The sequence below is a fragment of the Rhinolophus sinicus genome, linkage group LG07 (genome assembly GCF_036562045.2).
Source record: "Rhinolophus sinicus isolate RSC01 linkage group LG07, ASM3656204v1, whole genome shotgun sequence".
Classification (NCBI taxonomy): Eukaryota; Metazoa; Chordata; class Mammalia; order Chiroptera; family Rhinolophidae; genus Rhinolophus; species Rhinolophus sinicus.
In genome coordinates, this window is record NC_133757.1 from 89826487 (window position 1) to 89854386 (window position 27900).

Genomic DNA, 27900 nt, shown 5'->3' on the forward strand with positions numbered 1-27900 from the left:
TGGAGATACCTCAAACATAGGAAACATGCTTGGATGAAAGAGAGCCAAAAATGGGCAAATAACTACTGCAAAACACATACACACACACAGACACACAAAAAAACCAACCAAACAAACAAACAAAAAAACCTAATAATAATGCAAGAGAGCTACATGGAAATTTCTAGCACACACAAAAAAGTAGAGTGGTATTGATACTCAAGACAGGAAGAAATCGGGAAGAGGAGGAATATTAAATTCTTGGCCCCAAGGCTGAGACAATTGAGATTTTCTTATCCTCCACTCACAAGATCAAAGGAGACTTAGATGAATCACTTGCCTACAGTGGCATTGCTAGTTAGGAAGAAGCAGGATCCAGAATCTACCAGCCACCCCCTTGCCCGATGCTCAGTTCTCCAGGGGCCCTGCCAGCCTCACAGGGAAATTCTGTCCAGTCCTGTGAGCCCCGGGACCTGCGCACCTTCAGCCAGAGGACACAGACTTTCCCCCTGATGTGTCGCTTTCATCCAAAGCCCCTGAGACTCACTCCCACATGGGGACATCAAAAGCAGATAGCCTGGAGAGAAGTCTAAAGTCTAGAAGGGGAGTGAGCAGTTTCATTCCTGTTGGTTTTGATATAGGCAAAATGGGCAGATATGACGTATATAAATGTGGTAGATTGAATTATTGTCCCCAAGTCTTCACCCCCACCGTGTCCAGACCTGACAAGGGTGGCCTCATTGTAAGCCTTGCATATTTCCACTGCTCTCTTGTGCCTCTGCTGTCACCATGAGAACATGCCCTGACTAGCAAACTGGTCCAGGAGATGACAGACACAGCAGACAGAGTCTTTCCAGCAGAACACAGCTTAGGTGAGTCAACCCCCCACCCCACCACCACCACCCCAGTCAAACTGCAGAGGTGGAAGTGAAAATAAGCCATTGCTATTGTAAGCCCCTGAGTTTTACGACTGGCTGGTAAAGCATCGGTAACTGACCAATACCATAAGCAGCATGGAAATCAGCCCCTCCCAACACACACACACACACACACACACACACACACACACACACACACACACTCTTGTTCACACACATGCAAATAAAGCACAGCCAGAAGTTGCTTGAACTCACTTGCTACTCTGTGAAGGGCCTGTGCAGCTAATGACACACCAGACACATGGTTGGCTTTGTAACCCTGTCTTCTTCCTCTCAACCCTCCTAGCACCTCTCCTGTCAATGAGGCTGTCATGGGCCCAGGGGCTAGAAGCACTCTCCTCTCAGCCACAGGAAGAAGGGGAGGAGTAGGGGCGGTATCCAGACCATACTGTTCCCAAAGGCGCCGTGTCGTGTACAAGGCAACAACCAAACCTGTGGGCACTGAGGCTGTGTAGAGAGCATTAATTATGAACACAAAATGGACTCTAATAATTCCGAGAGCTATGTCAGTCACAGAGTCATGTCAGAGCATCAAGTGAAAGGTGTACCCAGTGCACGCCCTAACCAGATAACTCCTAACCAGACACAGGGTGAAGTGTGACTACCTGAACAGCCTCATGGGACTGCAGATGGGGGCGCCATACCCAATCTTGAGCATAAAATCAGAGCTCTGTGCTGGCCCATTGCTCAGGCCGCAACTGACGAGTGGCACCTGCACTGTCCCAGACTGGACGCTGGAAGCCTCACCTCCCGACAATCTCACCAGCCCCACCTGACGCTCCGCACCCCAGTGCCGTAGGGACTCTCACTGAACACTGGACTCTCTCATCCTTCTTTCCTAAGACTTTGTTTGCCTCGCCTAACCCTGCTGCTTGCAAACCGGTGTGACCCTCTTGTGTGAAACCACTCTACCTCGACTATTGGGGGCTAACCTCTGGGTGGAGCCTCGCTTAATGCCCGTGGTAAATCGAGTCAGTAGGACTAGATCCATAGCTTTATTCTAATAAAGTCTGACATTGTGGAAAGGCACAAATGTATGTGAGACTGCTACTTTGATAGCCACCACCCGCTCATGACAGGCTGGCTGGCTGTTAGAAAATGCCAGGTGCAGCCACCACTCTTGAGCTTCTCAGCACCCCCATGAGGTTGCATAAAAGGGCCTCAAAGGTTAGGTCAAATATCACCATGGACATTCCAGCCACCGGGATTGGCACCAAGTATGTGCAAGGAGGAGGCTGAGAGCGTGCGAGTGGGAAGGGGACGAGTGGTCGAGTGTGGCTCCAGCCAGAGGACAACCACATATGGGGAAGATTGTAAGGAAACAAATGAACAAAGCTGGGTGGCATCTTGGCAGTGCGTGTCCTCCACGCAAGAGCTGAGAGGCGAGGCTGACTGGCGACTTTTAATGTCACGGGAGCTAACCTACAGGAGCATCTCCGTTAGATACAGGCTTGGACCAACTGCAACAGCAGGATGGCATCTCCCCCACCCCCATCAAGGACCCACAACCAGCCAGGGTGCAAGGGGGGCGCCTTTCATTTGCTCAGTCGTTGGTGGGCAGGAGCTGCCCCAGAGCCTGTGCTGAGAGCTGAGGCTCCTGAAAGCCTGCACGGCTGAGCTGAGAGGATGAAGCGTGTCTGCGATCAGAGCCCCTGACGCCTGAATGAACCCCAATCTCCAGGAGCCGTGAACCATGAAGGGAACATGAGGATCACATTCCAAGGAAACACGTTATCACCGAGAGACAGCATATTGCTCCTGGATTCCAGGCAGCTGGTTTCTCAATTCAGGATGCGGTGAATGTTTTAATAAATTCCTCTTCTGTGGGGAAGATTGAGATCCCAGGCTTCTGAAAGCTGGCTTCAGACGGAGGGTAGCACACAGATTCCTGCTGGCGGAGGAAGGAGGGGCAGAGCCCAGGCTAACCCTGCCACTCCGATCTTGGATTTGAAACAAGTCTCCTCGGAGCAAACCTCTCTATTTCTCTCGAAATTTCTGGTAATTAGGCCGGCGCAGGCAATCTTATTGTTTGTTTTCATGTAATATTCATTTAAACTCAATCTTCTAAACATCAGTGGAGTCCCTTCTCACTCCAGACTCGGGAGGTGGGTATGGAGCTGCCTCTGACTTGGCTGGAGAAGTAGAAAGGACAGTTAGGGAGCGAAGGACACCCTGTCCCAGCTGCTGTGTCTACTCTCTGCTAGGAACCCCCTCTCTGTAGCCCACGGGTCTGGGCAGGAGGAGGGAGCCAAGAAGCACACAGGTCATCTGGCGGCTGCCGATGGAGGATGAAGCAGATGCAGTGCTGGAGAGGCCCTGAGGGACGTTCCACAGACTCTTGGTCCTGGAACCTTTTCATGTCACAGCCCAGAGCTCCAAGGCCCAGAGAGGGAGAGTGACGTGCCCAAAACCAACCTTCTCAGGTCTGCCTTCCGGTGTTGTTCTACCTTTACCAGACCACTTCCTCTGAATGGGGAGAACGGTTCCAGATACTCTTTCTTAGAAAAAAGCATTTTACGGGCAGACCTCATTTTACTGTGCTTTGCTTTATTGCACGTCACAGACACTGAGTTGTTTACAGATTGAGAGCAAGACCCTCCGTCAGCAAAAACAGTGTGACTTGCCGTGCTCGCTTTGTCGCGATGCTCGCTTTAGCGCCATGGTCTGAACCCAAACTGAAAATACGTCCGAGGTATGCCACGGGAATAATCTTTTTGCTGGTGAAGGGTCTTTACCTTTGATTTGTAAATAAAATGCAACGTCTGTAAAGCACAATAAAGCAGAGCACCATAAAACAAGGTAGGCCTGTAATGAATCCCGGCTCTGCCACTTCTCGTCTGCGTCACCACGAACAAGACACTTCTTTCTCTGTGTGTCATCTTTCTCAGGAGGGAACTGGGACTCTCAAAGCCCACCTCAAGGAGTCAGATTACAGGAGATAATGCATTAAAGGGCTCAGCACAGTGTCTGACCTCTACCAAACTACTTATTGAATTTTAATGATATTCCAAGCAATATTCTGACTGTTTTACATAAACATTTCCATTTAATCCTCAAAACAACCCTTTGCAGTAGAAACTGTTGCTACCCTCCTTTTCACAGACGAGAAATCTAAGGCATGGAGGAGCGAAGGAGCTTTCCTAGGGTCACAGAGCTGGTTCACGGAAATGCCAATATTCATACCTAGGCCTCTGTGTTCTCCCTACTGCCTAAACCAGGTAGCCATGCAAATCCTGGGAAGGGCAAACGTAGGAATGGGGCCCTAAACAATTCTTCATGTTGCTTCTTGATTCTTCTTCTTTTTTTTTTTTTTTTTTCACCTTCTTCTTTTTTAAAACTTTTTTTTCCCTCAAACTTTTATTTATTTAAGTGTGTTTTTCCAGGACCCATCAGCTCCAAGCCAAGGTGCCACCTCAATCCAGATGTGGAGGGCACAGCCCACAGTGGCCCATGCGGGGATCGAACCGGCAACCCTGCCACTAAGAGCACCACACTCCAACCAACTGAGCCAACCGGCTGCCCCTCGCCTTCTTCTTTTAAGAAGAAAAGGCTCTTATCTGTGGTTCCAATCCTTATCATCACCAATGAGAAGATTCATAGCATTAGAGAGAATAAGCACAATCCCTGAAGCCATGAAACACCATAATTAAGTTATCAAAGACCTTGGGTTTCATCATAACTCAGTGGACTTCAGTTCTGAGCTGTCCTTTGGGAGTAATTTGTACCACTGAGGAGCAAAAACAAGCTGTGAATGAGTGACATGGCAGCTGGAGAAGTTAAACCAACATCGGGGGCTAAGTCCTATGAGGTATGGGGCAACCAAATAGGTCAATGCACAGTGTTTAAAGGCCAGCCAACACAAGCAGGCAATTTGGCGATGCAATTTTAGAACGCCAGCAGGTGATGGCATCCTTGTTCTAAGTCTGGAACGGCAATACCCATAACTCGTGTTGTCTCTCTAACTCCAGTTCTAACTGACCATGCTGCCATTTTCTGCTGGGTCTATAAATGGCCACAGTATTTTTCTCATCTACCCAGAGTTACTTCCTCATCTGCCTTTGAGAAGAAATACATCTTAGAGGCAGGGAAAGCAGAATATAATAGCAAGGGCCTTATTGGATTTATGAGTTTAAGCAAATCAGGGGATTCTAGAGCAGGCCTCCTGTTCTCATAAGAACTAGAAAGAAGACCAGGTATATATTTTGGGCCAGCATGGTACTGAGAAGATAACATATGAATGACACAACTTAGGCAAACAAGGCTCAGGCTCATGTAACCCCTATTGATGTACATAGACAGGACGACTTGCCTTCAAACACCTCCCAGAGGGTTTGGCTACCAACGCTTATGTACACCTGTGCCCATCCTGCAGCAGCAGGTGCCAACCACTCCTGCTGTGACAGCCAGGGAAGGGAAAAAGGGGAGGGGAGACATGACTTGATATTGGTACCACAGAGACAGAACCGTGCACAGAGCTCTAAGCCCAGGCCCAGCCCAGCCATGGACCTAAGTCTTTGGACAAAAAGATTTAGGACTTAGCCTGGTTGTCAAAATGCCCTGCTGTGGAGGGGGGAGCAATGCTAGCTGACCTTATGTTACTCTGAAATTTGGGGTAGCTCTTCTCCTACATAGGTAAGAAGTCAAGTTCTTTCTAAGCCTGTGAGGGGTATTTATTTATGATTAAGAGCATGAGTTTTGTTTCATCCAGCGTCTGCCACTGACTAGCTGGTAACTTGGGCAAGTTACTTAACCTCTCTAAGCCTTAGTTTTATCATCTATAAAACAAAAAATTCTAAAATCTATGTCTTGGAATGGTTGTGAACCTTAAATAAGATAATTATGTGACCTTATTTAACACAGGACACATAGCAAGTGTTCAATTATTTCTATCAGTGAAGAGCTTATAGAAAAAAAGGTAGTTGACATAATAATTATGAGTGTATATTGAACATTTAATATATACTATATACCAAACATTATTCTAAGTATTTCACGTGTATCAGCACATTTAATCTTCATAATAATGATGGAGACTGATTGCATTGATGACCCTCTGAATGGACTCCTCGTATCCTCTCACTTTGCAATATGACCTTCCCCACATCCAAATAGACTGAGTCTATTTACCCACCACTTGAATCTTATGAGTGTCTTTGACCAGAATAATGTGGTAGAAGTGATGGTGTGCTAATGCTGAGCCTTGCGCACATCTGTCTCTTGGTTTCCCGCCATAGCCATGTAAACAAGCCTAGACCGTCTGGAATAAGCCTCCAGCCCCAGCTGTTCCCACTGAAACCACCAGACAAGCCTACAACCACTTAACCCAAAACATGTGTGAGAAACTCATCCAAGATCAGTGGAACCACTTCCCTGACCAGATACATGAAGGAGACCAGATCTACCCAGTGACCCCTAGACTTGCAAGCAATAATAAATACTTATGCATTTTAAGCTTCGGAGTTTTGAGGCAATTTGTTACACAAAAATCACTAACTGATACAATAACTTTATGAAGTCAAATTGAAAAAAGTGAGGAACAGGAAGGTTAAGCAACTTGCCCAAGGTCACACAGTTAGTAAGTGTTGGAACTAGGGCACAAACTCAGGCTATCTACCTCCAGAATTTGCTCTCTTAATCAGTGTTCTACAGCAACCCTTTGGAGGTGCCATCTTCCTCTTCTGCTATAGAAATACATGAAAGAATTTCCTCATTTCTAAGAGATTGTTTTACCAAGTATGCAACAACATTCTGAAGCAGACTCAGAAAGGGGTTGGAGCAATTCGTTGGTCCCTGCCATGGCCACTTTGGCCAGTCACGAATATGAGGCACTTTACATTTACTGGTCAGTAGCATTTAGAAATAGAATTCTACTGTCTTACACCAGAGGACTGAAGAGTTTCACTAATCAGGAAAAGTCTAGGACTGCCAATGGCGACAAACTATCCACATCTCAACAGCTTAACCCAATAAAGGTTTATGGCTACTTGATGTCCCATGTGGTCATGCCTTATGGCTACCAAGAAATAGGGAGAAGATATGTGCAAGGGCCAGGCCTGGGAATGCCTTACCTCAATTTGCCCATTCCATGGATCTGAAAGTAGGCCCAAGAGATCCTGGGAAATGTAGTCTTCCTGTGTGCCCAGGAAGAAGAAATGGCATGATAAACCTATAGCATTGTCTCTGCCAAAGTGTCAAGGAGCAACTAGGTATGAATATTACAGATGCCAGGACAGAGGGAGTGCAGTGTCTGCCTGGGTCTCTGATGTCCAGTGGGAATTCTGCTCTAAGTCCCAGCTGCAGCCTTTGCCTAGCTCCTGCCAGTTCTCCCTGAAGTGGACTCTACAGTCTCCCTTTGCTGAGCTCCCAGCTGCCTTAATCGCGGAGCAACTTCCCACTCACAACCCCATTCCTCTGGTGTGGATCTTCCTCAAATGCGAGACCTCCCCGAGAATTGAACTGCTGAGGTAATGGACCCTCCCCTCCCCTCCCCCCACTTTAAATGCCTAAACAAAAATGAAAAATGTTGCACAAAATTCCAGGGCTCCCCGCTCCCCTGACAGCTATCAGGTAATGATGTCCTTCCTACTTGAGGGAGGGAAGTGGATCCCAGGCCAGTGTCCATGCCGGAGTATGGGGGAGGTCTCTCCTAGAATTAAAGCGTAGGTTCTTATGAGCAGGGGAGTCCAGAGCATTGGGCCTCTGCCTCACACTCCCGGACTCCGTGTGTCACAAGGTGTCACCTGCGAGGACTATAACAGGAGGCTTGTGAAAGGTGGTTCTGCATGTGCACTGCTAATTTGGACTTGCATGGGGACTGCTGATCCCCTTGACTTCTCTTTTTTGAGGTCTGTGGATAACATTTCCTTCTTGAAATTGTCATGAGTGTGATCTGATTGCTGCTGCCTGGAAGTAAGTGTGTGGAGGGGAGGGGATGGTGGGCGGGACCCAGTGGAGGCAGGGGAGGGGCCAGAACAGCAAGGGGCCTCCAGCCGAGACAATGCGGCATTCAGTGGTGAACAATGGAGAATAACTAGGGGGAGGAGGAGGTGACAGGTCTATTTCCCAGGAGACAGCCTCCCTAAACCTGCTCCATCCATCATCCGCCCACCTCTCTCCAGGCACTAGACCTCTATCCCCAGGGCCACGAGGATGCTTTTCAAAGCCAGGAGACAAGAATGAGCTCCCTTCTCCCTCAGCGTCTCACCGGCCTCCGTCTCTGCCTCAGTGTGGCCAGAATCAAGGACAACTGTGGACGCCCTCAACTACCGCCCAGAACACAGCTCAGGATCATTCCTCCTTGGAGAGACTCAGGATAAAACGAACACCAAGGTTCACACAGTAAAAAAGGACCGAGGAAGAAAAGGTGATGAGAGGACAAGAAGACAGAGGCCAAAGACAGATCACATTTTTGCCATTGGAGTTGCCGTAGGAGTGACCGTGATATCCATGAGGATAAAAGGCAATTCAGTGGAGTTTGTGAGCTTGCAAATCTGCTTTTTAAATCCCACCCCACCCTCCTTTTTTTTTTTTTTTTTTTTCAGTTTAGTCCTTGGTTTCATTTCATGGGTGAAGAAACAGAGGCTTAGAAATATTACGTGACTTGTCCAAGGTCACACAGACAGTTTGGGCAGAAGCAAGTCTCAGGCTCAGGGCTCCCCCATCCAATCCCAGGTCCTCCTTGCATGGTGTCAAGGGACATGGACGTGTGGCGAGGGTACAGTGTGCGTGTGAGTTTGTTTTCTAGAGCATCAGCTTGCAACAGTACAGGACACCATCCCCCCCACCAAACCAGGAGGCTCAGTCACCTCCCTAATGCACCTCTGCTTCTACCCAACACACAAGTGTCTGATCACTGGACTTCTGGCCTTTGATGACAGTGCTGATGTGCTGTGTGTGTGTGTGTGTGTGTGTGTGTGTCCTTGGGATGACAGCAGGAGCTGGCTCAAGGCCAGCATCGAAGACGGCTGAGAGTCCAGTAGGCCAAGGATAAAGAGGGAAGTGACTGCTGCTCCTCCCTGACTCAAATTGCAGAAACGCCCATTCACTCCTGAGAGGCTAAAGAAACAAGGCGGAATCTGTAAGGGCTTAAGTACAGTTGCTCTCTTCACTGCAGCATGAAAGGCCTAACAGTTTCCTCCCAGCCTAGGCTTTTCACTAACTGGTGAAGAAAGACTGGAGGGAGGGATTGGCACTGGCTTTCCATGTGTGTTCTTGCCAGTTGGCAGAAGCAAGTCCGCCAGCCCACTCTGCCATGAAGCATCTGCAGAGCTGGCATTTCACAAACGTCAAGAGCTCTGTCATCTCCCCATTAGCCTCCAGCTCTTGCAATTCCAGGAGAGAGGTCAGTTCCATTTCAGAGATGGGAGAAACAAAGGTACAGAGTGAATGGCTTGGAAAACATCAGCTCAAAGGTCGTTGTGTTTTAAACCATTTCCTGAGCCTCAACTGCATATCATGGACCAAACAACTGACTTGCAAGTCCTTGATGTGTGTTTGCACGGGCATAGGAGTTGTGTCGGGCAGTGAGCGGTGTGCTGGCAAACAACCCCTAAATCTCAGTGACTGCAAACGACACAGATGTATTTATTTACTTAGTTCGTTCATCACTTTCCTTGTTTATCGCAGGTTGTCTGAGAATTGTGTTCCCATTAACCTCAATTCGGGACCCAAATATTCCACTATTTGAAAAGTTGCCAACTGCCGTATCCAGCTTGGAGCTAAGAAATCAAATATTGGCTCTTAACATTTCCACCTCGAGTTTCCATGGGTAACTTTTGATCACATGCCATTGGCCACGTCTAACTCCAAGGCTCCAGGGCTGTGCAGTCCTGCAGTGTACCCACAGGGAGAATACGATATTTCTGTGACCAGTACTGATAACTACCAAAGCAGGGAATCTGTGGGCTACAGAATTATTGAAGATTAGAGATGGGAGAACCTAAAATATCACCCAATAGATACCTCTTCATTTACAGAAGATCAACGCTCAGAAAGAAAATAATTTACCCAAACTTACAGTGTTCTATCGTGTTGCCCTCTTGCTTAAAACCCGTTGGGGGTTCTCCATGGATGTTAGGAGAGCAAATCCTTTATAGGGTCCCCGAGAGCCCACTAGAGCTGGACTTGGCCTCCAGACTTAGCCCTGACTGCACTTCCTCTTGCTCTCTGCTCTGGGCACACAGGCTTTCTCTTGATTCCTCAGGTGCCATGGTCCCCTGCCTGGGGACCTTGACTTTTATCTCTCCCTTTTCAACTCAGCGCAAACATCACCGTCTCAAGGAAGCCTTCCCAAATCCCCAGGTTCAAGCAGACTGCCTCTTAGGCATTTGTTCTTCCTCCATAGCTCTCAACAGAGTTCGTATTTTTGTATTTGGATATGATAGCAATGTCTTCTTTCTCCACAAGCAACCTGCATGAGGGCAGGGGTGAGGCCATGTCTGCTTGCTCACCTTCATGTCACAAGATTGATTGATTGATTGATTGATTGATTGATTGATTTTAAGATCATTTATTTTGATCCTATATCTCAAACATGTATGCATGTATATAAGTACCATGGACTATGCCACACTTTCTATTTTGCAGAGAATGCACACAGCAGGCCAAGTAGAACTAATAGGGGTGTGAGCTGACAGAAGGCAGGGCAAAATGCCTTATTCACCTCACCATCCACAGCACTTGCCTACCTATGTCTGGCATCCGGTAGGAGCTCATTAAATGTGTGTTTGCTGTTATTAAAATCCAAGAAAATAAAAGCCACAAGTCATGCTTCATTGAGAGTGCATTGAAGAAGGTAAGGTGTCTCCTCATACACACCATGGGGCCATGTTCACATATTAGGCAGGCGTACAGCCGCTGTTTAGTCCGTGAAACTGAACTGTTGGTGCATATCTACCCAGCCAGCCTGGAATGCCCCCCACTCTATTCCTTTGGGCTAAAGTCTAACGGATTGCAAATGAATTAGCTAGTATATTACTGGTGGTTAGTTGATTTGAATAACCATTAACACTTTGGGTTGCCATTAATTTTTTATCACCCACGATTACCTTGGTGTGAATTACTAATCACAGACCAGGACCCTGAGGTACAGGAACAGGAAGAGGGCTATGGAACTGGGAGGACGGAAGGAGAGCAGAAGGGAGCACAGGCGTGCCTGATCTGAGTGGACCAGGACTGGGGTGGGGGGCATGGCACTGAGAATGGCCCTCCCTTCACCCTCTTCACACATTCAGTCTCATTTGGGAATGTGTGCCTATTTTGCAATGACGGGATTTAAACCATAGCCTTATGGTGAGAGCAATGAAATTCTCTGCTTGGGTCTCTGGTGTGGAATCTTGGTTGGTGAGCCCCCGTGAAAAATGCCTACTGCTTTCAGGGGCCCCATAAGCAGGCCTGCCTGCCAGACATACCTCCCTTATACTCCCTTGTGCACAGAATGGTGCACACGGATAAGCTCATACACACCAGCACATTACAGTGGATATGGAGCTGGTTTGTCATGCGGCCAGCACCAGGCTGTTGTATTTCATTTAGAAACACTTATTGATTTAAAACTGCCCTGTATAACTAATGGTGAGAGTTCGGGCATCACTTATAGACTACTATAGGGATTTATGCCTTGACACGGCCGTGCTATAGGAATGTTTTTCAGCGCTCTGCTGGGCCCGCAGCCCAGGGGGCCACGGACCATTCCGGGGCTGACCATGCACCCCTCCTGACCCTGATAGGGTAGTAGTGACAGCTTATTTTCAATCTGCAGACTCAGCCTTTTCGTGAAGAATAAACTAAAGCCCTGGAAACGATGGCTTTAATCTGAGTTGGAGATGTCAATTTCCCAGTGACGGGCTCTTTCTTGTATTACATCAAAGCTTTTCTGGGTTTTGGCTTCCAGGCTTAAATCCTACCTAGTTCCATCATGGTCGAGCAGCCTTACTTGGCTCCTACATTCAGGGTCCCCATGCCTGGACCCCGATCCCTGGTTTTAGACATCCCAGGGCCTATGTCCTCACTCAGAAATCTGGGCTAATACATGCCCCTCTCTGCTTGGAGAGATAATCAAAATGGGATTTTTCTATGTGGATCTTCTGCTAACACTCTTCCTGACTTGGTTTCTTGGACTGACAACTGCCGTCCACTCTATCTTTAGACTCCAGTCCCTGTTTGCAGCCCTAGGATAACCAATCCCTGGGCGTTTCTATCCTTAACTCAACTTCACATGGTCTATAGCTCTGCCTGGCTTCCCATGCCAGCATAGCCAAAGCCCTGGTTTTATCAGTGTACTGGTGAACCAGGATTGGCCATGGGGGAGTATTTCTGTTCTAAGTTATATTCTGGGCGGGCTTGAAGAAAGATATCAATTTGGTTCAGAGGGTTTAACCTTGAGAGAAAGCTCAGGGGTCAGAATAGTGTTTTGTTTGTTTGTTTGTTTGTTTGTTTTTGGCACTTTCATTAAGGTATGACTACATACAGTAAAATGCACAGATTCTCTTCACTGTTCAAAGAATTTCATATTTCCACCCATTCTGCCCACCTTTGTGTCTGTTTTGTTTACTAATGTTAATCATAAGTATTTGGAAAACCTTCACTGCTAATGCCAATATTTAGATTATTAGAAGTCTGCTTCTTTTGAGTATTTTATTTCCTGATTTTTAACTTCCCTTTCTTTGCTTCTCTGCATGGGTAGTAATTTTTTACTATATAATAGATTTATTGATGAACCATTTTAGAAACTCTGGATGTAGTTGGGTTAATTTTGAAGGGAAAAATACATTTAAAGTTTAAAATAGAAGCTTTAATGAGCTGATCGTAATTCTACACATGAAGAAATATTAGACTTAGAAAATTTGAGATAGATAGAGATTCAGTCTCAGTGAGGGAATCTATTATATATTCTTTTCCAAGCTTAATTTTCAGTATATTATATTTTGTTTCTTTATTGTCTGCCATGTGAACAGGTTTGGACACTGTCAAACCCATTATATGCAGGATAGAAGCTGTCTTGATGCTTAGGAAGACAGACTCCTACATATGTGTCACACTGACTTAGGCCAAGGTGGGGTTCAGGAATTAGTTTGGGAGAAGGGAATAAGGAGAGTGGCCTTTAAAAGTTATGGTCTGGGAATTTCCCAGACAGCCTCTGGTCTAGGTGAAGGAGCCCCACTCATCTGGATGACTCACTTTGGAATGAGGACTGCTTTAGTAGTTAGCTTGTATTGCATTCAACGCACCCCAAAATGTCGAGGCTTAAATAACACCCTTTCGCTTATTTAGCTCATGATTTTGCAAACAACCAATGTGGCCTGGGGATAGCTGAATAATTGTTTTTGTCTCAGCTGGGCTGACACATAAGTCTATAGTCATCTTCTGGGTTGGGTGGAAGCTGGCAAATACAAAGTGGCCTCAGATGGCTTGTCTCTGTCGCCTGAGATCTTGAGGAGCTTCTTCACATGGTGGCTGAGAAGGGTTCTGGGAGAGGGTGGAATTGCCGAGTGCCTCTTGAGACCTAAGCTTAGAACTGACATATTTTCATTTCTACTGGCATCGTGTTAGCCAAAACGGGTCAAAAAAAAAAAAGCTCAGATTCAAGAGGAAGGGAAAGAGACTTCAATTATTTATGGAAGGAACTGCAAAGTACCATTGAAAAAGCTGTAAATACAGGGAGGAGTGAACATTGTGGTCAATTTGTTGCGATCTAATAACTGGGAAGGAGGGATCTAGTTCTGCAAGTTTTAGGTTAGGAGATGTTGAAGACTTTCGTTACCTTTTTACTTCCACAATAATGAAAACCACATCCCTCTTTTAAGTCTTCTAAGAGAGGCAGCGAGCGCAGTGTAATGGAAAGTGCACGGGCTTTGGAGTCGCACAAACCTGAGTTATTGGTTGTGTCACAATGCAAAAAGTATACATGGGAAATTCATCCCACGTGAAATTTGGCTAATCAATCCCCACGTCAAATGATTATTGTGAAAATTGGTCAGCCAATAATACTACCCACTTGACATAGAGTCATCACTGAATCGTGGTAACATGACCATTATTCATTCCGAGTCTAGTGTTTGCCTGTGCCAACTGCATTGACTCCCTCAGTCCACAGAGATGGCTCTCTCCCTTGAATCGGAGAGCCAGAGGGACCTAGGACCCTTTTATCCCAGATTTCCATTTAGAAGTGAAGAAACGGTAGTGGAGTTAAAAGGACTTCTCCAGTGTCTCATTGCATAACTATGACTAAAAGAATTGATTTCCTTTATCTGCCACCTACAAAGTTTGATATTGGTAACTCTTACTCAGCGTATCGTTGTCTTCTCCTGTAGCCTGTTACCGCCTTGAGAGTCATGGTCCTACAGTACTTTCCAAGCATGTGCCCTGCACCTAACACAGTGGCTGGCACGAAAACAGGCACTTGGTGAAACGTGGCTGTGTGAGTGGGTGTGGAGAGTAAGACAGCAATGCCTTCTAAGGTATCTGAAATGGTCAGCAGTGTGGAAGTTGTCCACAGGTCAGGTAGAAATGAGCCGAGACTAACAAATTAAGGTATCAGAAAGTCCTATTTATCTATCATATTTTCTAACTTGACCTTGAAGTTATAAATCGGGAAGAAATTTACCAGAGGGTAAGGGGGGTGGGGGGTGGGAGATGAGGGTAAGGGGGATCAAATATATGGTGATGGAAGGAGAACTGACTCTGGGTGGTGAACACACAATGGGATTTATAGATAATGTAATACAGAATTGTACACCTGAAATCTATGTAATTTTACTAACAATTGTCACCCCAATAAATTAAAAATAATAAATAAATAAATAAATCGGGAAGAAATAAACACAGATTCATACATACCAATAGTCATGGTTCTTTATTGAAATCTATAAATAGCTACTATGGCCTCATAGGAGATACATACATACATCTCCTGATTTCTCCTCTAAATTCACTCTTTCTCATCATGTCCAAAGGGTGGGCCTCTGTGAACTGCTCTCTTGCTAGGATGACCAAACTTCCTGGTTTGACCAAGACATTTCCAGTTTTAACACTGAATGTCCTGCATCCCAGGATACTTCTCAGTTCCTGGCAGACGGGGATGGTTTGTCCCACTACCTCTTACCCTCTAGTTTCTCATTGGGTTTAGCCAATAGGAGACACCAGCAGATCAGAGGGTGGGAGCAGATTGAGATTAGGATATTTGTGTCTGGGCTTCTTCCTATGAGATGGGAAGAGGCTTCCCTTCCCTTTAGCAAAGCCACAGCTTTTATTAGATGACCTTTTCCTAACAGCTACCCTTCCAAGGTTCTGCTCCTTCAGCCCAGGGGTGGTAATGCTTCCTCTGAGCTGCTAGATCTGGGGTACTGTACTTTTCCATAACCCACACCCCAGATCATTGTAAAAGTCCCTTTATTAAATTGCTATCAAATTTCTGAAGAATGCCACTTATTTCCTGGTGAGACCTGACTGACGTTCGCTCTGGCTCCTGAGACCTATGCTTAATACTGTGACACATACAAGAACAGTGTGAAACCTGACCCCTGCTTACAATCTAGTGATAGGAAATCATTTGTAACAAAGTCATTGCAAAACAGTAGCACAACATCTGAGCCTCCGTTTGTTCAGCTGTGAAATGAAGGGAAATGAACCCAAAACATGCTTTTAGGGATTCCACGAAGCAAGAAAACATTTTCCGCCAATTTTTTAAATCTCACTAACCCTCTTTATTACTATCTAACTGATATTTTATTACATATAAAAACAAGATTGATGTGGCTCCCACACAAGAAGACTGCTGACATCTTAATAAGGTGCTAGATTAAATGTATTCTTCAGGGACAGCCACAGAGAGAGGAGTGAGCAGGACCTTGTCACAGAGGCACCCATGAAAAGATGGACACAACACACTGATCTTCAAGGACGGGCAGTTAGGAACACAGGAAAGCCAGTGGGATGAATGTATTCCAGGTTAAGTCAAGACTATGAATTAAAACAAGACCTGCAAGGGAGTCTAGTGGGTGATGAAGAGGCAATGAGAGGCTCAAATGACTTGTTTGGGATGGAATCCAGTGGAACTAAAAGCCTGTCACGCCAGGGCAATCTGCTAGGCATAGGTTTCCTGTCGTCCTGGGTCAGGGGGTGAAAACAAGTCATTCTAAGAGACTAAGCTGTGAACATAACCTCCCTGTCTTAGGCGGACTTCTCTTCCATTTGGTGTGTGATGAGTTTACCTAGGCACAGCACCCAAGGTCACTTCACACATGTTCTCTGTAAGCAGACCAGGCTCCCAGCCAGCCACATGCATTGTCTTCTATCAGACCCAGTTTGGGGAGCCATCACTCAGAGGGGGACCTGAACATTGGGCTATGTTTCGACCAGTGGCCTTCAAAGGGCCCAGATCTACCACTTGGAAAGACCCTTCATACCTCTGCCCGTTTCCTAGAAGAGGATTCCCAGAGCAGAGAGTTTCCCTTGTTGGAGTTATTTGGTGACTGTTTACACATTTGCACAATTAACATGACTTTTGGATGTAAATATAAATCGGCCCAGGGAAACACATGATTAATTAGCAGGCAACGTGCATAGGATTTTAGAAGGGTTGCTGGTGAGGGATTAACCCTGGTCCTCATACCACACCAAATATATTAACAGTGGTGCCAGACCGAAGCCCTTTGAGTATGGGAGCTCCCAGAATGCAGCCGGAGGCCAGCACTGTGGAGTTATTCCCAGGTGACACTGTTTGAATGTCATTTAAAGTTCACTTTCATTATTTTAATTGTCACTGTAAAAATTTCCCATTCAGGACTGATTATGTTCTAAGAGAAATCAGAACTTAAATTCCAATCAATCATAATTGAATGTGTTGTTGCACGTGGCATACAAAGCTGTGCCTCGGATGTGATTAAGACAAGTATTAGTTACATGTGAAAAGCTGCAGGGAGGTTTAGGAGCAAGCAGGATTAATTCCGAATAATTTACATGGCCAAAGCTATCAGACAGGAATGGAAACGCTTTATAGGTGCCCACACGCTCAGGGAAGGATAAAGCTGATGTTTTGAGGTCAGATACGAAACCTCAGCAGACGTGACGAGGTTTGGGAGGCATTCTGCTTTGTCTTGAGTCCTGGGCTCCACCAGGAAATCTGGGACTGGGTCTTAGATCTTCCTGTTACTGGCTGTGTAAGTTTAAGGAAGGCATTTCACTGTTTTGAATCTCAGTTGCTCCTTCTGTAACATTTCTGCCTTAGAAATTTAAGGACAATTATAATAATATAACAGCACCCTACTCGTATAAACCCTAAAGTGCTCCTTCATGTAACTTAAAGTGTTACCCATGTTAGCTTCACACATGGGAGGGACTTCGGGTCCAGGGGTGGCTGAGCTAAACACTGTCAGCATGGGAAGAGGTTCGCATGTGTGTGGTAATTAGATGAGCCAGCCCAAAACATTGGTGTCGTTGAGAGGGGGTCCTCCGGTACCAGGGTCAGTGTCCCAGGAGAGGGGAGCCTCCATTCTTTTTTCTTGTGTCCCTTCTTCCTTGCTTCCCCTCAGGTCCAGCTGTGCACAGTATTATCAGGCTTGAGGAGTGAGCCATCCCTGCTGGGATCCAGGAACCTTGGTTGTTTTTATTGCCCAGAACCAGGAATAGATACCTTGTCACAAGAACTGGCACAAAACTCAGTCCCTTGAATAGAAGACAAGTAAAACTCATCAGCTTTGGAGTTAGGCAGATTCATTTGTCAAGGTTCTTAATCTCTAAGGCCCAATACCCGCATCTGGAAAACAGAGATGACAGCTACCTCATGGGGCCCTGGAAAGGATGGACATAGTACTAATGAGCCGTAGGCTCTTGTAGGGGTGGAACAATTTTCCTTCTACCCTTTTAGGTTCTCTGGCTGCTCAAATGATCAAATTAACATAAAACAGATTAACAGGAAAAAGACAAATTTAATTTTGTATGTACAGGAATTCCAAAGCTGGGAGGCTCTAAGAAGTAGGGCAATTGCGGCTTATATGCCATCCTGAACTAAGGAGAAGGGGATGGGGGTCTGGGGCTTTAAAGAGAAGAAAGGCACTTCATAGGGAGATGGGAAGAGCAAATGCTCAGCACACAAATGTTTGCCGAGAAGCCATGCAGAGAACTTTTTCTGACGAAAGAACTTATTTTTGGTAATAGCTCTCTTCCTGGTTCAGACTCTACATTTTTTTAGGCACTGAGAGGAGGTGAAAACAAAAACTTCCTGAGTCTTCTGTTGTTTAAAAAGTAGTCCACCTAAAATGATTCTCATGCCAAACAGATGCATCTTGGGGTGGCAAAGTTTGCTCCCCTACATACCCCAAAGTTGTACTCATCACTGCTACTGTCAACCCACTGTGACATCAGTACAACTTTGGGATTGGTGCAAGGAGTTTGAAAGGGAGGTCAGACGCCAGGGCCCCTCCTTTCTGCTTCCAGAAGGTTTCTGACTGATGTGGCCACAAGCCCGCAGTCACCTGGGTCTGAGCTTTTTGATGTGTATGAAGAGGGTAACTACCTGCTCATTACTGAGTTCTCTCTCAACACCCTAGTACCTGTGGCTTCCCTCCTGGAGAAGGCGGCAGGACACAGAGCAGGAAGTGACAGCCCCTGACTCTTCCCTGCCTAGGAAGTACCAACAGCCTTTGGTTCCGGAACCTCCCAGAAAAAAAAGGAGGATCCCCGAGCCGTTTCTTCCCCCAACCCCACAGACAAACCAATTTTCTTAGAAAGGGAAGTCAGGGGAACTGGCAGGGACCTAATAAAGGTCTCTGAAAACAATGTTTCTCCATTTGAAAAATAAACCATGTTTTTAAATGCATTAACTCTGTGGGGAAATAAATGTAATAAACCAAATTCAATCCCTGCCAACATTTGTTTTCTTATCTATGTAAAATCAATATACTTGTTGCAATTATGTCTTTCAATAAATCCTCCCAAAGTCTTATTTTCTCATAAGATTTCCTGCCGCACTCAGATTCATTGCGTTCATTTTCCATCTAGAGAAATTGTTTCTTGCATTTTCAAGCCATCCGGTTTCCTTGAAGGATGCTGTACCCCCATCCTCCTTCCCCCATAGCTGCTGCTTCTCTTCTGCAAGGGCTGTTTAGGCGACAATTACTTTAATTGGATTGTGGTGTTGGGTTGGGGTTTGTGCTGGGGGGAACAGCCCTCTTAGTGGTGTAGGAGTGAATTTCCCACCCAGAGCTGGCCTCTGCCTGCTGCCTCCTTTGCATGGTCCCGGAGGGCAGCTGGGGGATTGCAGTCATTTCCCCGCTCAGAGGTGAGTCTTATTAGGGAATGGATGGCACAGCAGCTGTGGACTCTTCAAATAGGAATGTTTATTCCATTTTTCAATGGATGTGTGTACACTCTTGGGTCTCCTGTCCCTGCCAAGCTTAGAGGAGATGGATCACAGCAGCCTAGAGCCAAAATAAGCTTGGAGAAAGCTGGAACAACTGTATGCCCACGGCCTGCCCGTTATTGTGGGAATCCAAAGAGTCTTATCTGCCAGCACCTGCCCCCTCCCCAGGGCCTGCACATAGTAGAGCCTCACCAAGAGCCAGCTTCCCTCCCTCTCACTGTGGAGGCAGGTCACTGAATTTGGAGAGGGGTGTGACATGCTCCAGGTTGTCAGCTCTGAACTTGGGTTTGTGACTCCCAACACAACACTGTGCTGCCTTGACACAGGTCTGCACTGAGCTGAACGGCTTTCCTGCCTCTCCTGCTTGTCCAGCCTGGTTCTCAGTGAGTACCGATCCATAGCGCTCCTCTTTCTGTGTCTCACACATTCTCAGCTCTGTTCCCAGGCTTCCCTTTGCTTCCCCACACGTCCCTCCTTGCCTCCCCCTCGTGGTCTCCCACCTGTCCCCTCCCCAGGACCTGCCCTCGTCAGAGGAGGGTCACTGCCCTCTTCACCTGCCCCCTGCATGCAGGCTGTCCCCCGCTACACACACACACACACACACCCTCTCCCCTGCAAATTGGCTGCTTGTTTCAATGACTCTGCTGAGTGATTGGGACGACACCGAGAAAGTACTTGAAAAGACGATCTCTTACAAAACGCTGCTTGTTGTGACAGGACAGGAAAAGGCCATCAGCCTCTGAGAAGTCCTGGCAGCAAGCACAGCTTGATGAGCTGAGGAGACAGGAGGTGAACGAGCTGTCAGGCACTGAAAAGACTGGAGACTTTCACTTATTTATTAAGCTAAATTATTTACATTAAGGAGTCGCTGCTCTGAGTAATTTATCTCAAGCTCCTAGTCCAAACATCATTTTGAATAGGAGTGTTTGACCCTGGGGAAAAAAAAGACTAAAAGAACCAGAGAGACTACGTGCAACCCTTCCCTGTAGACCTCTGCCTCGCAGAGGGGAAGGGGAGAGTCGCAGAGAGAGGGGCTCTGAGCGTGCGATGCACCCTTCTGGATTGGGGCGTCTGTGACTCCACTGCCCTGGGCTATGAAGCCACCAGATTAAAGGGCACCTGAAACATGGCCAGAGGCTATAGAGCTAAGAGGATCCAGATTCAATATTTATAAAGCCCTGGGTGGGATCCCCCTTTCCCATATAGGAATTTGGTAATTATCATGGGGGACATTTACTATTCATCTCCTTTCAATTATTAATCAGCAGAAAAGGCCAGGCGTGCATGGAAATCCAAGTACAAGCAATGAAGCAGGTCTTCCCCAGTTTGTGTGTGTGTTGGGGGGGAGAGAGCAGGGCAGGAGGCTAGTATAAAGTCATGATGGCAGCCATCACTCCTTCAAAACTCAACAGGGGTCTCTGGGTCCACCCCCAGGAAAAGTCAGCTCAGTTTAGGTGAAAAGCTCACCATCAGCCTCCCTCTGTCATAGGGAAATGGTCACCTCACTATCGCCTCAGTATTTTTTGAGGGCTTAGTGTCCTATTAAAGAAAAGAAGAGATATTTTGCGGGAGTGAGCGCTTTGTGTCTTCCATCTTCTCTGGGTGTATCTACATGAAAGAAACATGGTGATGGGGTGGGGGGCAGACCCCAGGCTGTGGAACTGGACAGAGCTGGGTTGCACTTTTGACTCTGTTTAGTAACTGAATGATGTTTGACCTCCATTTCCATCATCATATAAGGGGTATAACAATTCTTATACCTACCCCACGGGGTGGTTTTTAGGAATAGTGTGCATAGAAGTGTTCTCGTATGATCCACAGTCAATATAATGGCAAGGATTACTTTGTTTGGGTTTACCTACCACCTAGTGAAAGAAATGAAACGCATTTTTAAACTCCAGAAACACAGGAAGCCCTTTTATTTCTTTCATACCCTCCCAGGAACCAATCTGGTACAGCACCCGTTATCTCCATCAGCACTAGGCTTTGTTAGCAGCATAAAGATGATGTGCTGTCCAGAGACACATGATTTGGTGGGAAGGACCCTGAACTTGGGATCAGAGGTCTTGGGTTCAAATTCTGCTTCTGCCACTTACTAACCAGTGACCTTGGGCTATTCACACTACTCAGTTATCCTCCTTACAACTCTGAGAGATAGATGGTATTATCCAGGCTTTATTGATGAGGAAATTCAGGCTCCATAAGCATTTACTTACACAAGAAAGAATGATAGCTTTAGCTTTTGTTATGCGTATTACACGGTAAATGATACCACGAAGTCCAGAAAGGTATGTGTTAAGGTAGTTATCAGGTGGTGTGAATAGATTTTCAGGAAGGCCTTTCACTCCTTCTGAGAAGTGGAGTTCACCCGGCAGGATGGGCTCCTGTGCGGGCAAGTGAATGCAGTAAACTGGCCCACGGGTGCCACCAGGAAGGACCTGAGCAGGATGTGGATGCCTCACTTTTAGTTAAAAGTGAATTTAATATAATGATCTGTTCAATAACAATCCAGCCAAGTAAAGTTTAAAGATCTAATTGGCTTTATTGAATGGTTCACGAATCGAGCACTATCCCGTCTAACAGCTAGAAGAGTGCTCCCTCAAGCTGCTGAAAAGGAGAGGTTTTTAAAGTCAGAGAGGGAGTGGAAGAAGGGAAATTACTAGCAAAGAATGCCTTGTTTCAGGCGAGGTTGCCCTCCTCAGGGGAAGGGAAGGGCCCTTTCACCTGCTTACTCCCTCTTGCTGACCAGAAAATTCCAGGTTGGCTGGTTAAAAGTGACACTGGGGAAGGTTGAAACCGTAATTAGTGAGGTATTAAGTCTTGGTTTGCCACGTGGGCCTTAAAACAAGTGACTCCCCTTTGGGCCGGTTGTCTCCTTTGTAGCAGACTTTTCACAGAGGTGTGGGCAGGGCTTAGGGTTTACCTTTAGAGGCAGGGCCTGGCTGGGAAAGCCGCAAAGGTCTGAAGGTCCGTTAGGCCTGAAGGGGTGAGGAGAGGAAGCAGTTCCTAGAGCCTGGAGAATGCTGTGTGTCTGTCAGGACCTGAGACCTCTGAGGAAGGAACAGGCCATCCACCGCCAGCCCAAAGGGAGGGAGAGAGTTGGGGGAATAAACACACCTCCTCTTTTCCTTTTCTCACCTCCTCCTGGAGCTGAATTCACCCTGAAGCAAGGGACGTGCTAATGCAGGCCCAAGTCCCCGGTCACAGAGCTTGAGGAGAAGGGAGGAGAGTGGATGGGGAGCGGCCAGTGAAGGGACTCAGCATAGTGACTGTCTTAACTGACAGTCTTAACTCCATACCCACGTTATGGAAAGCTGAATAGGTCTCTTTAAATATCCGCAAAAACAGAGCAACTGATAGAAAGTTTTTCGCATCCCACGTGTCCCTGTGAATGGACCGGTTACTTCTCTGGCCATTTCTTCTGAAACTCAGATACTAGAAACCAAGCTTACAAACTGGACCCTTAGCAGCAGCATCCCGATGGGCTCTTGTTTGGTGCTCCATCCATTCAGAATATCAACGTTTCCAGCAACCCGTCTCTGGACTTTTCTCCTCGGGGCTCCAAGTTGCATCAATAGACTCTTCAGACAGTTGGTCAATTCAGTGGGGTGAGAAACCTCAGAAGTCATCCGTCAATTTGCGGAAAGCCAATTGATTCCATTTTCACTCTTCAATCATTTGTTCAGGGCACAGCGTACTGTCGGTTACTGCCTACTGTCTCCTCTTCATTCCTAGCTGCTCATACCTAATACCCCAGGACGTGCAACCCCCCCAGGTCAGGTCGGGGTCAGCCCTAACCTCATTCTCACTGAGGCTGCAATACAACGAGAACCTTACATGCAACAAAGAGGTTAGGACCAAGTCACTCACTTCATCCTAGAATCTGCAAGCAGTCTCTGTCTTGCTCCTTAAATTCTCTTGCTTAACAAGCCAATCCTATGTCAACCCTTAGGGACTAGTTTGTTCAGGAGACTCAATTTTCTATTATCCCTCTTCATATATTGTGTTACCCCAGTCTATGGAGTGTGTCTTCTGCCTTCATCTTTACCTTTGAGTCATTCATTCATTCAGTATTTAGGAGAACATACTCTGTGGGTCACTCAGTCATTAGCCATCTTGCTGAGGGGTCTGGATTATCCCTCTAGGAATGGAGTCAGCACAAACCCCACCCACTCATCAGTCCTCTAGCCCATGAGCAAACATTTCGTGAGGGCTGACAATCAGTTTTCCAGTCTTCCAGGTATGAGGTGTGCCTGGACCACATGAAACTATTCTTTCTCTGATAATTAGAAGTTCAAGAAACACTTTCTACTTGTCTCACAACCACCTTCTTTCCCACTTAGCTGACCCTCTGGATCAACATATAAATGCTGGGTCACACCCAGGTCTCAGTCCCCCTTTCTCCTAGCCATGCTATCTGGAGCCAGCCATCATCCCTCACCTAGGGGTCCTCACTCATGACAGGGACCCCTAGAGCAGGTTCTGTTTCATAGTCAAGGACCTTCAGGACATTTCTATGAAGCATTTTCTGATCCCCCTAGATAGAAACAGAATTTCCTGCTAATTTGCATTACTAATCTCCAAATATTTACTGTCTTCACTTTTTATGTATTTTTCTTTCTCTTCCACAAGCTCTCTGAGGGCAGGGCCAAATTGTGTTCTCAGTGATTAGCATAGAATGGATAATTGTATTAGACGGAATGACCATTTGCCCAGGTGACTCCACGATGGAATAACTGACTGAATGACTGTTAATCCATGGGAAGATACAGACATGTCAAGGGTATGATCCCTGACCTTAGGACTTTATAATCTTTGATACTCATAGTCTAGTAGGGAAATGGATACGAAGACACGCGACTTGACTACATGCTCCAGAGAAGAAAGTGCCAAGGGAAGGCGCAAGCAAAGAACCACGGGAGCTCAGAGAAAGGAGCCATTCTGTGTCCAGAAGGACCAGGGAAGGGCTCATGGAGAGAAGGATTTCCGGAAGAAGCCCAGATTCCACTCTTCCCTGTCATTCAGAAGTAAGTACTAAGCGCCCTGAGGAGGTCTTAGTGGGCTGCACTGCATTTTCCTACTCTCAGTCTGACTTCGTATGATGTTTCACAAAGAGGTATATTCTAAGCGAATCAACGTTTTTCTCAGGCTGCTTTCACTGTACCTTTGATGCTTTCCTCCCCAAGACAACCAGGGCAAGTGGGTCTGACTTTTCACTAGCTGTTCAAAATGAATTATTTGCTTGTATATCAAAGAACACAGGGAAATGGAAAACAGAAGAAATGTGTCGATAATGTTGAATTTTCAGACACTGTGGGACCTGGCTGGTCTGGACAGGGGTGGGGATCAATATTTTAGAATATTAGCCACTCAGACAAAAGTAGGTGGAGAATATGTAGAATTGTGTCCTTGGGAAGAGGGCGCCAGTGACTATCACTAACCATACAGCTTTGATTCTTGTTTCCTTTCAAACATCCTTAAAACGAATTATCCAGACACTTTTCCTGCTCATGGACGAAAGATCGCTTTCCTCTCCTTGCTCACAAGTCAGATGAGGATGGAAAAGCGTCGTCAACCTAATAAGAGAACTGCGACCTTTATGTGTTAGGGACGGGCACCCACTAGAAGTTGGAGACTCAGCGCCCAAAGCTTGCTGTGCTTGGAGAATGACTCAGAGATGACGTCTTTATAGAACAGCCACTTCCACTTACCTAAAACGATCTACACCTACTAATGACAGGGCTGACTAAGCTGATGCTCACATCACCCACAGACCATCTTGGAGAGTCTTATTTTAAACTCTTTGGCTCGTCCTACCCAAACACGAGGGAAAATGCTACCCTTTCCTAGCATCTCATTATCGAGTCAATAAGATGCTCCCACAGAAAACTTGAAACCATGGCTTTTAGGTGCTACCTGAAGCAGGGAGGGCAGGGGATTCTGAGATTTTTCACAGACTCAAGCCTTACGCTTTTACTGAGTTTTCTCTGACCATTCTAGACCCACTGATTGTCTCATAAAACACATTTTCTGCAGAATCTTGCTGACAACCATGAACGGCTTTGGGACTTTGCACATAATGGTGTAGTTTTACTTAATTTTTATAATGAAATTGAATTATTTGTATGTGTTAGTCTTGCCTCTAATTTTATCATAAGCCCCGAGGAAAGGAACTGTGCCTCAATATATAATTCTTTATATACCACGTAGCTGCATATGTAACATAGCATCTTGCTTTGGAAATATCTAGAGAAAAATGAGAATACAGGCAGATGGCTGTTCATTTGGGTTGCGGGCACCTCTCTATATTTTCACTGCAATTCATTTTTACTTTTGCCTTTCATCATTGCATCACAGTATCTTAAGATAGTACCCAGCATCAAACAGGTGCCCAATAAATGTTTATGGAGTCATTCAATGGAGGGGAGGACTCAGAATTCAATAATTTTTTTTAACCTCTTCCTCACATACACACAAATACAAAAACAAAAACCTGTTTACCTCTAGAAATGTTGGATGGGAAAAGATTTTGATGGTGCCAGCTTTGCATATTCTTCATAAACAGGATTCTCTTTACAACAAATTTAATCAATAATCAGAAGTTCACTACTTTTCAGCTTAGTTCATTCTCTCTAGGGACATCTCTAACTATTGTGATGGAAGGAGAACAGACTCTGGGTGGTGAGCACACAGTGTGACACATAGATGATGTATTAGAGAATTGTACACTTGAAACCTATGAAATTTTACTAACCACTGTCACCCCAATAAATTTAATAGAAAAAACAGTCTTCCTATGTACATTCCATTCTTATGTAATAGAATGCTTCCTTAAGACTAGAGCCCAGAGAGCCCAAAATTAAAAAACGAAAAAAAGAGCCTGTTCTAAATGTTTTGATAGGCACCTCTAACAATTGGAGCCAGTAACTGTCTCCTGAAGTAATAAAGATGTGACAGAAGCCACCTTGTGATTCGCTACCACAGCCTCAAGTTCCACTTTGCTTCACACAAATCTTTCCCAGTCTATAAAAGCAGAAGCTAAGAAGGGCGGTTAAACATGAAATTATTTCAATTGTGTGCCCTTGAGCTCATTTTCAGCCACCCACCAGACTAAGTACTGAAGCTCCAGGAGAGTCAGTGCAGCCACTGGGGTGTAACCACTGCAATGGACGCCGCGCTCTCCTTGCCAGCCTGGGTGTTTATTCAGCTGCAGAACACTACAAGTCTACTCTGGTGCTACTCCGGGGGTGATGAAGGGAACTGGACCTGAGTTGTTTTTTTTTTTAAAACACCAGTCATTTCCCTTTTCTCTTTTTTTTAAAGATTTTATTGGGGGAGGGGAACAGGACTTTATTGGGGAACAGTGTGTACTTCCAGGACTTTTTTCCAAGTCAAGTTGTTGTCCTTTCAGTCTTAGTTGTGGAGGGTGCGGCTCAGCTCCAGGTCCAGTTGCCATTTTCTAGTTGCAGGGGGCACAGCCCACCATCCCTTGCGGCAGTCGAACCGTCAACCTTGTGGTTGAGAGGACGCGCTCCAACCAACTGAGCCATCCAGGAGCTCAGCGGCAGCTCAGCTCAAGGTGCCATGTTCAATCTTAGTTGCAGGGGGCAGAGCCCACCATTGCTTGTGGGAGTTAAGGAGTTGAACTGGCAACCTTGTGGTTGGGAGCCCACTGGCCCATGTGGGAATCAAACCGGCAGCCTTCGGAGTTAGGAGCATGAAGCTCTAACTGCCTGAGCCACCCGACCAGCCCCTGGACATGAGTATTTTGAAGTGTGAGATGTACATGGATGTAAAGGTGGTGTCAGATTCCTTTCTGGGCATTTCTGAAGGAAAATGGTTTGCTAGAGTAGTCTGACCCAGAAAGCTGAATAGGTACTTTGCATGGGGTTCCTGGGGAAAAGATGGAGCACTTTCCATTGCAAGAGGAACTCAGCAGCTTCTGGAGCTTCTTGTGGGAAACAAACAAATAAACAAAACACTCAGGTAAGGTGAAAAAGAAGCACACACTGTGGACCCTTTGAAGAGGGTGTTCCGGACATAATCTTCTGCTCCCAGAAAACATGACAGCTCCTCACTAAGGGGTCCATAGTTACTGAGAAGACCAAAGTGAGGCTGAATGCTACTGCAAGAACTGTAGGCCCAGATCTACATGGAGACCCACCCCCATTGTGTACGCCACAAGCGGAGAAGAACCAGACTAACAAAGGGTCTATGTAGTTAAGATCACCTCTTCTAATATATTTTCTCCCCTCGTACCAGTCTCCAAAAACAACAACCAAACTGTGGAGAGGGAGAAGGAATAGAAGATTAAACTACAGTCTGCTCACACTGAAGATCCCGAGCTCGGCCAAACCTGATTGGGTGTGGAGTGGGGGTGGTGGTGGGAGGAGATGATGAGATATAAGGGATAAAATCCATTTAACATGGACTTTATTGAATTAAAGAAAAATAATGCAGCATATGTCATTGTGACTTGACAAAACATTGGATTTGACAAACCACGGTTTAAGGCATTCATTGGAAAGAAACAAAAAATAGATACTTTTAAATGTTTAAAACCCACTAATTGTGACTATTCAATAAACTGGCTATATGACTATTGAACCAAAAATTACACTTCCT